The 9,345-nt window shown below is 44.7% G+C and overlaps 1 non-coding gene across 1 annotated transcript; it reads left to right on the top strand.

The window, feature by feature from the left end:
- Positions 1–6,473: 6,473 nt before the first annotated feature.
- LOC120266502 lies at positions 6,474–6,580 on the top strand. Its single transcript, XR_005538189.1, has one exon. It is a non-coding gene; the product is annotated as a small nucleolar RNA R71 (small nucleolar RNA).
- Positions 6,581–9,345: the final 2,765 nt, after the last annotated feature.

The following is a 9,345-nucleotide window of genomic DNA, read 5'->3' as shown; positions in this document are numbered from 1 at the left end:
AACATCAATTAATTGAAAGCATAATAAAGAGATTCAAAGAAATGAATACATCCTAGGGTTCACAAATACCCAAGTAGCCACTAGGGGTTTAGCTCTCCATGGAGCTAAGTACAATCAAAGAAATAGAATGCAAAAGCAATAAATCCATAGAAAACCCCTTCGATAGTCGTGTTGATAATCTTGTGGAAAGTCCTCTACTCGTCATCCAAAGATTCCTTGTCCGGTATAGGATACGCCTCAACGGAAGCTCTCCTACCAAGCTTCTTCTAAAGAGATGACGATGTCGGAGCCATAGAACCTCTCCAAAACCCTAGCCAATACCTCTCAAAACCTTAGCCGAAACCCGCCCTCACGTTGGGGAAAAGATGTAGAAAAAATTCCTGAAATCGGGGCTGAATCGGCTTTAAATAGGGCTGGAATCGGGGATCCACACGCCACTGTGGATGCCTCTGTGAATTTTTCACAGAGGCTTGTGAAATTTCCACACGCCCATGTGGATTCTCTGTTCTGCAGTTTCCTCGGCCGGCTATGAATAGTGCTGCTGCATTACTTTGCTACAATGCTCTGCTACAGTGCCTGTCCTAAAATACTTCCCGAGTCCATACTTTCATTGAGGTGACGTAAACGGGCACACGTTCACGTCGTGGATCGCTTTGCTTCTTTAATGATAGACAAGTTGGTAGAGATCTTGTTATATGTGCATAAGTCAGAATGCTTGAGTGTGACTGCGCTTGTGCCCCTCCAAATGGTTGTGCTAACTCAAATACGAGCTGGTTGGCACACACTCTAGCATCTCACACCTGACCTATGTCTTCGCGTTTGAACCTTAGCCTGATTTCCTCCAAAATCAGTGCATTATGATCCACATTGGCTTCTTTCCTTCATAATCGGCCTCACAACCCTACCTGCATAAAAGTAACATAAAAACACACATATTAGTGTAAAAACCTGAGAAAGGTAATGCTTAATATAAGGAAAGAATGCTTTGCATTCATATCGCACAAGCACTTATCAAACTCTCCCACACTTAAGCTTTTGCCTGTTCTCAAGCAAAAATTAAACATTTTGTGCATAGATGAAGGAAATATTGGAAGTGTTTGGCCTTAGGTTCACCGAAGTATACAAAGAGAGCATTCTATAAGTAAGGGAAATTTCAACACTAAACATGAAAAATCGAAGCTCTAAGCTAAAAACTTGAGTCAAAAAGGACAACAAACCCGTATTCGTGAAAGTGTGTGGACTCACTCAAGTCAACCAAAAGTATACTCCTCAAAGCTCTAATTATAAGGGACTTATTTATCTACAACAAGAAAGCAACACCAATTTCAAAGACGGTAGTAGCTTCACACATTCTCTAAGGTAGCCCTTTCCCAAGCGGCCGCTAAGGTGGCTTTCACACTTTCGAGGTGGCAGCTCTTTCTACCAGAGTGGTAGCTTTTACTCATCCTATGAGATAGCTCTTTCTCTCATTAGGTCATAACTAGTATCTGACTTATGAGAGTAGCTTCATACTTTATACGTGGTAGCTCTTTCCACCCTTGGCCTTGGTTTTTTTTTTCAGAATTTAACACAAGAAACTACTATAACTAGTCTGTTTAACATCGAACATGAGTTTCCAAAAGAGTTTAAAGAGTGGGTAGTGCAACGAATGTAAATCAGGCAAAATTTCTTAGAAATTCAAATGAAACTAGAGCATGAAGACATTCAATGTTGCAACTAAGGTGAACCGCCATTGGCTATGTGAGCATGTATATCAATCAAGAACAATAGAAAAGATGTGTGCACTATAAAACTCCCCCCCACACTTAATTTGTACATTGTCCCCAATGTACACATGCAAGCTCACTCATAATGTATATCAATCAAGAATATATGTGGGAGAAGCAATCAAAACAATACTCCCCTGATTCCTTGTGCCGCGTTTGATGAAGATAAATCCTTGGGAGTAGTGTTCCCCTGGGTTGTGAAGCTCACACGGCCAAGTGCCGAAGCACCATGGCCGTACCCATGACAATGTCTCAATTCCAAAGATGACAAGACCATCTGCACGCATACACGAGGGGGTTCAGTGAAACTCATTAAAAACAAAATAACTCGAGTATATAAAAGATAGAACAATGAATACAACCCGAGATAACAAAATGAAAATAACTCAGAAGGACAGTCCTTTTTGAGTGAACAAGTCCAAAATAAAGTGCATAAAAATAAAGAAATGGAAATAAAATCAAATGTCAGTGTCGCGCTCTTGGTCCTCTCCTACTACTGGTGGTGAGGAAGTACATGGTAGGTTTACCGGTGATGGTATAGGTGATGGGGAAGATGCTGGAGATGCCGAAGGGGCCCGAGGAGTCCTCGATCGCAAGACAAATGATGAGGCGACGTCTCGCTCTAAGATCCGCTGTAATGCGTCGAAATGTGCCATGGACTCTGTGTACTGAGTAGCCTACGTGGCCCTGATCTCGGCAATCTCTGCTCGGGCCACAACGACCTCTGTCTGTATCACTCCTAAAGTACTGTCGAGCCTCTCAAAGCGATCATGGGCTCGAGATGGTGAAAACATATGTACGGGGGGCGTGTCCTCTGCCACTGGGGGTGCCTCAGTCTCCATAGGTGCTGGCTGAGGCTCAGGAGCAGGCTAAGATGCCCTGGCCTTATCACCCTGGTCTGCATCTATCTCTGGAGTCAGTAGAACTAAGGTGTAAACCCCTGTCCGAACTCTCTGTACCACCCCCATCAATCTCAGTGTCTCCATGGCCAAGGGAGCAGGTATAGTCACCTTCTCAGCCCCTCTAATCGCGTCAAGTAGTCCCATACCAATGACTAATCTCGTGATATAGGTGCGTGAAAAAAGCACTCCAAGTCTGGCATACTGTCCCCGATGTCGTATGTACTCTGCCAAGATATACCCTAAGTGTATCGGTGTATGTCGCACCATCGAGTATAGATATAAAAGCTCCTGCCGGCTAAGCACACCAGTACTGTCGCCTTGCCCACTCACTGATCTACTCAGAATAGCATGAATGTATCTATAGCTAGGGCGAGAAAGGCAACAGGCCTTCGATACCATAGGCTCATACTACCCCTACACACATAATGCGGTGTACGCATGCTGCAGAGTCAAACTCCCAGGATAATCTGTGGGCAGTTGCTCATACTCCTCTGTCTCAGAATAAGCCGCATCATATAACTCCATCAAGATCGCAAATTGAGTCACACTCAAGCTATGTTGCTGTCAGAGGGCTCTGAACTGAATAGTACCAATGTTGCCGAAACTTGAGTATGAGTGATCGAGCTCGAATGAGGCTAACACCTCGAGTGGCAGTGTGTGGATGGCTTGGTCTCTGATCGATAGTAAATAGTCCCAGCTGCCAACCGCAAGCATACGCTTGATCTCGTCTGCCATAGCCTCAGCTAACTAAATCTCCCTGAGTGTGCTAACGTCAGGGATTCTGGTCTGGCCAAATTTGAGGCTAGACAACCGCTCGAACCTCGGGAAATGGCTCACGTGGCCGCTTATCAGCTTGCTTCTTCGACCGACGTGCCATAATCTGTAGAATTTGAAAGGAAATCGATCAAACAAGTTCATTAGCAAATACTGCAGAAATCCACACGGTCTTGCAGAATTTCCACACGCCTGTGTGGATCCACGGGGCGTGAAAATCGCATGGTCGTGACTCAAAAATCCAAAAATACAACGTACAATTACTTCTAAATCCGTTCTAAACATGAATAATCATTCTAATTGAAGAAACGAAGCATTATTAACTATATTCATCAAAGAAAATCATGAATTGATGAAGAAAATCTAGAATAGGTCTTACCGATGAGTTGAGATGAGAGAATTTAGATTTGGCCGGAAAACCTCGAAAAACAAATACTACCAAATCGGCGCTAAGGGGTAAGAAAATGATATGAGAGTTCTCAAAGATTAATGGGGGATGTGAAGAAGAAGAGGAACGACTATTCTTTAAAAAGACATCGCGCCTCTTGGCGTTCTGTACATCCGCACGGGCGTGCAGAAATTACCCATGCCCGTGCACCTCCATCAAAGAACCGCACAGGGGCAATTGTACGCCCCTATGCACTCTCGGGAAAAACACCCACTGACTCTGATTGCTCTCGCACAGGTGTGAGGAAAATACCCATGCCCATGCACCCAACCCACAGGGGCAACCACACGTCCCTGTGGCTTATCTACACATCCGAGAAAATTCCTAAGTGTTCCGCACGGGCGTGGACATTCACAGGACCAATTCACAGGGGCAAACGCACGCCCCTGTGCCTTCTCGGGATTGAGAGAGTTCCTATGCAGAGATTCGCACTGGCGTGCGGAAATTACCCACTCCCGTGCGCCCAACCACAAGGGTCAACCGCATGCCCCTGTGGCTTATCTAGACATCCGAGAAAATTCCTAAGTGTTCCGCACGGGCGTGGACATTCACAGGACCAATTCACAGTGGCAAACGCACGCCCCTGTGCCTTCTCGGGATGGAGAGAGCTCCTATGCAGAGATTCGCACTGGCGTGCGGAAATTATCCACGCCCGTGCAAAGTTCACAAGGTCACCCACAGGGGCGAGTTCACACCTCTGTGCGCTTTCGGGATAATCTGCCAAACTCTGCAGGAAATCACACGCCCGTGCAGAAATTACCCACGAGCGTGCGATATTTGCATGGTCGTTCACAGGGGTAGCCGCACGCCCCTGCGCCTTCTCTAGATGAGCTCGCAGTGCAAATCCACGAGCGTGCAGAAATACCACACGCTCGTGCGTTTTCTCTGGATGACTTAGAAAAATTTGCAGGCTCTGCAGAAATTTTCTGAACATGTCCAAACACTCAGAGCCTGCCCTATTATTCAAGTTTTACTAGTGAAAAACATGAAATAAAGCTCAAACGACCCAACTGTGCCAAATCCACATGAAAACACACGATGAATCCTCAAATCCTAAAATAAAATCATAGTACAAGCATCTAAAAATCAAGACACCAACACTCAACAATTTATTCATGCAAAATACAACATTATTCGACTAAGAAAAACAGGAAACACTTGGGTGGGCTCCCAAGAAGTGCTTGTTTAACGTCAAGCACCACAAAGTCTACAGGAAATATATACTTGTCCACCTTGACAAGTACATCTTCTATGATACCAATCGGATGTCTCACCGTTCGGTCCGCCAATTGCAAAGTCATCCGAGTGGGCCTAGGCTCACCCAAGCCTAACTTTCGAAAGAAGGTGTATGGCATGACATTGATGCTGGCCCCTGAGTCCGCCAATGCCATTTCTTCACCCATATTGCCAATGCTACACGGAATGATGAAGCTTCCCGGATCTTTCTTCTTGTTCAGCATGTTCCTTTGCAACACCGCCGACCATGAAGCATCTAGAATCACTGAAGCACTCTCCTCCAACTTCCACTTGTTGGTCAACAAGTCTTTCAAGAACTTCGTATACTTAGGCATTTGGGCCAATGCCTCAACAAAAGGAATATTGGTGTGGAGTTGCTTGAACAAACTAGGAACTTCTTGTACTGTTCATCCCCTTGGTCATTCTTCAATCTAGAGGGATAAGGGATTCTTGGCTTGAAAGGTGGGGGTGCCACCTCCTTCTCTTTGCTTGTTCCCTCTTCTACCTCTATAACCTCGGGTGCGTGTTCTTTTAGCATCTTACGCGGAAGCTTACCTTCAACCTCACGACCACTTCTAAAAACATGATCGCCTTCACCAGCTCTCTAGGGTTGATCTCTGTATTGCTGGGCAAGCTTCAATGTGGCCTTTCAAAGAGAGACTTCGCAATTTGCCCCACCTGATTTTCATGGTTATGTAAAGAGGTGGTGTGGTTGTGAAGTGTGCCTCAATTGATTCAAACCTTGTATTTGCATATTGCACAAATCTAGTAAAGGCTTTCTCCAAATCATTCATTCTGGTTTCCAAACCTGAAACTCTATTTTCCACATGCGGGGCTTATTGTTGTAGTTGGAAACCCGGTGGCCCCATGGCCTTTGGTGGACCCTAATTTCTCCATGAGAAATTTGGATGATTCTTCCAACCCGGATTGTAGGCATTGCTATATGGGTCTCCTTGAGGTCTCATGCCATTACCTACAAAATTGACGTTCTCCACCGAAGATACATCACCAATAGAGATTGGGCAATCAGAGGGAGCATGTCTTCCGCCACACCCAGTGCAATTAGTCACTGACGCTACTCTCTTTGAAGTTAGAAGATCTAACTTCTTACTCAAATTTTCCACTTGAGCCGCCAATGAAGTTACTACATCTATCTCATGGAGACCGGCCACCTTATTCTTCTCCCTAGCATTCCATTGGTAGCTATTTAACCGCATTTCTTCAATTAATTGATGGGCCTCATTGGGGGTCTTGATACCTAAGGTACCTCCTGCTGCCGCATCCAAGAGATGCCTTATACTCGGGTTCAAACCGTTGTAAAAGTTCTGAACAATCATCCACTCTGGAAATCCGTTTTGTGGGCACTTTCTCAAGAGCTCCTTGAACCTTTCCCATGTCTCAAATAGAGACTCCAATTCCAACTGAACAAAGGATGAGATCTCATTCCTAAGCTTCACAGATTTTCCGGGAGGGAAATAACGTTTAAGAAAAGCTTCTACCATCTCCTCCCATGTGGTAATTGATGCTCTAGGCAATGAGCGTAGCCACTGCTTCGCTCTCCCTTATAGGGAAAATAGGAAGGACACATGGGCATGTGTCTTCCCCTGTGAATGACCTTGTGACAGTCACATGTCCGTGTGGAATTTATACACGGGCATGTTTTTTTCTGCAAATGTTTAGATCTTTATCCCGGGATGATATAGGGGCGTGTGTCTGCCCTTGTGTCTGACCCTGTGCATGACACACGGACTTGGGTAATTTCAGAGTGTGGATGCATTTAGAGGTTTAGAGTCTTATCCAGAGAGCAAACAGGAGCGTGTGTTTGCTCATGTGAAGCTTCCCTATGGAAGCACACAGGCGTGGGCAATATCCACACAGCCGTGTGGATGTTCAGAACGCTAAAGGCCGTGAGTTTTCTGTAAAAATTATGTTCGCCATTTCATTTTTAGGCATCTCCACACTGAAAGAATGCTCTCACGTACTCTCCCGACATCACACCGTCATTTTAGAAGGATTTTACTATAGTTTTCTGGCCGATTTCAAGTTTTCTATCTTCATCTTGTCGGTAAATACTTTTTCTCTCTTTTCTTCGCCATACTTGATTTTATTCGATTGAATCTAGTGAATGTTCTTCATTTTGATGTATAAATGATAGATTCATGTTTTAGAAGCATTTTAGAAAAAAATTAGGATGTATTTTTTAGTTTTTAGCATGAGGGCCTTCGTCTTTCACGCCCCGTGAATACAGATGGGCGTGTGGAATTTCCACACGACAGTGTGGATTCCTACAGTATTGTTATGTGAGTTTATTTGATCGATTCTTTTTCAATACTTATAGATATGGCACCGTGGCTAAGAAAACGCCCATGTGAGACATCACTTGAGCAGGGGAGTATAGAGTTCGCCATTCCCAAGCACCAGGCTCGGTTTGAGCGGTTATCAATACTCAGGTTCGAGAAGACGCGAGTCCCAAACTTGAGTTCACTCAGGGAGGTGCAGTTAGCCGATTATATAGTTGACGAGGTAGAGGAGCTACTTTCCGTGGCTAGCTGGAGGATGTTATTATCAATCTGAGAGCTAGCTATACGGCTACTCACTTTGGAGGTGCCAACCTCATTCGATTTCAACCGATCGTATTCCCGATTTGACAGCACTGGCGCTATATAATTCTAAGCGTTTGGACATCATTATATTATGAGCATCACTCGGTCTTTGGTCAAACTCGGACTCTATGATGAAGCATTCACTGATACAGAGGATTACTAGCACCTGCCTACAGACTACCCAGCAGCTTGACACCGCATCAAACATACAGAGCATTGTGTTGGCTGGGACAATATGGGCTCGGGGTGTCTAAGGCCACGTATCTTTCCCAGCCTGCATACCGTGACATTCATGCCATCCTGAGCAGGTCGATGAACGACCATTGTTATAGTACCGGCAGAAGTTGTTATACCTTTATTCGATGGTCCAGAGCATGTTACTCCATCTTGGGTACATTGTAGCAGAGTACCTGAGGCATCAGGGTCAGTATGCCAGGATTGGGGTTATTTTCTCAGGACCGTACATTACCAGGCTCATCATCGGGATGCATTTACTGGATACCATTAGAGGGGCTAAGAAGATGATCATACCTGCACCCCTTGGCCTAGAGACTATGTGACTGATGGGTATGATCAGCAGGTATAGAGATGGGGTGTATGTGTTGAACATTCCCCCACCAGAGACACTTGGGGCCGAGTGAGTTACAGTAGAGGGGTCTCAGCCAGCACAGGAGCCTCAGCCAGAGCATACGGAGACTGAGGCACTTCCCACAGCACAGGAGCCACCACCAGTGCGCATGTTCTCCATATCTCGAGCCTATGATCATTTTAAGAGTCTAGAGAGCAGTGTAGGGATGCTCCGGACTGAGATTGCCGAGGTTTGTGCACTATTAACAATGCCCCTTGCATGTGACGTGCAAGTGCATCAGTTTCACAAAGTAATAAATCCCAGGTGAGTGGGATATCGTATCCACAAGGAATAAGGAATATAAACACCAAGATTGATATCAACTAAGTTGAAATGAAATAATGATGGTCTGGATAAAAGATTGATGCAAACAAACTAAAGAAAATAAGAAATAATGGCACAAATAAAAAAGAGGAAAGGCAATTGGTAAAAGTGGGTTACTCGAATAGTGTTCCTTCTAGAATTATTTCTTCAAGTGCATAACCAACTATCATGCTTCCTAAATAATGCTTAATGAGTCGTGGACATCCTTAAATACACAGTCCCAAACCTAAGGTCAACCGTGACTAACTTTACACCATGTCCCGGTAGAGAAATCAACTAGTCGCAATATCTCACAATGTGTAAAGGTGTTAAAGACATTTCAATGCTTCACTCTATTGCTCGCGCAACTAAGCTCCAGTGGAGTTCATCCTTAACCCTTCACTCTATTGTGACCGCAAAGAACTCTTGGAACATGGAGGTAGGATAAATCACACCGGAGGGGAAAGGGGATGCTCCGCTGCCTCTTGACTCACCCTCTCGATCCTCTCCAATCTTGCTTTGTCTAACCCTCATGGTGTGTCACTCACTCACAAGGATTACCAATGTAGACTCTCAACCCTAGTGTCACTGTAAGGGGGAAATCATTCAACAAGCATTCAAGATTGGAACTCAATTAAGAACATCAATTAAGGAAAGCATAATAAAAGTTTAATGAAACAAATAC

Source organism: Dioscorea cayenensis, chromosome 1 (assembly GCF_009730915.1).
Source record: "Dioscorea cayenensis subsp. rotundata cultivar TDr96_F1 chromosome 1, TDr96_F1_v2_PseudoChromosome.rev07_lg8_w22 25.fasta, whole genome shotgun sequence".
In the NCBI taxonomy this organism is placed as follows: domain Eukaryota; kingdom Viridiplantae; phylum Streptophyta; class Magnoliopsida; order Dioscoreales; family Dioscoreaceae; genus Dioscorea; species Dioscorea cayenensis.
This window is presented reverse-complemented; position numbering and strand designations above follow the sequence as displayed.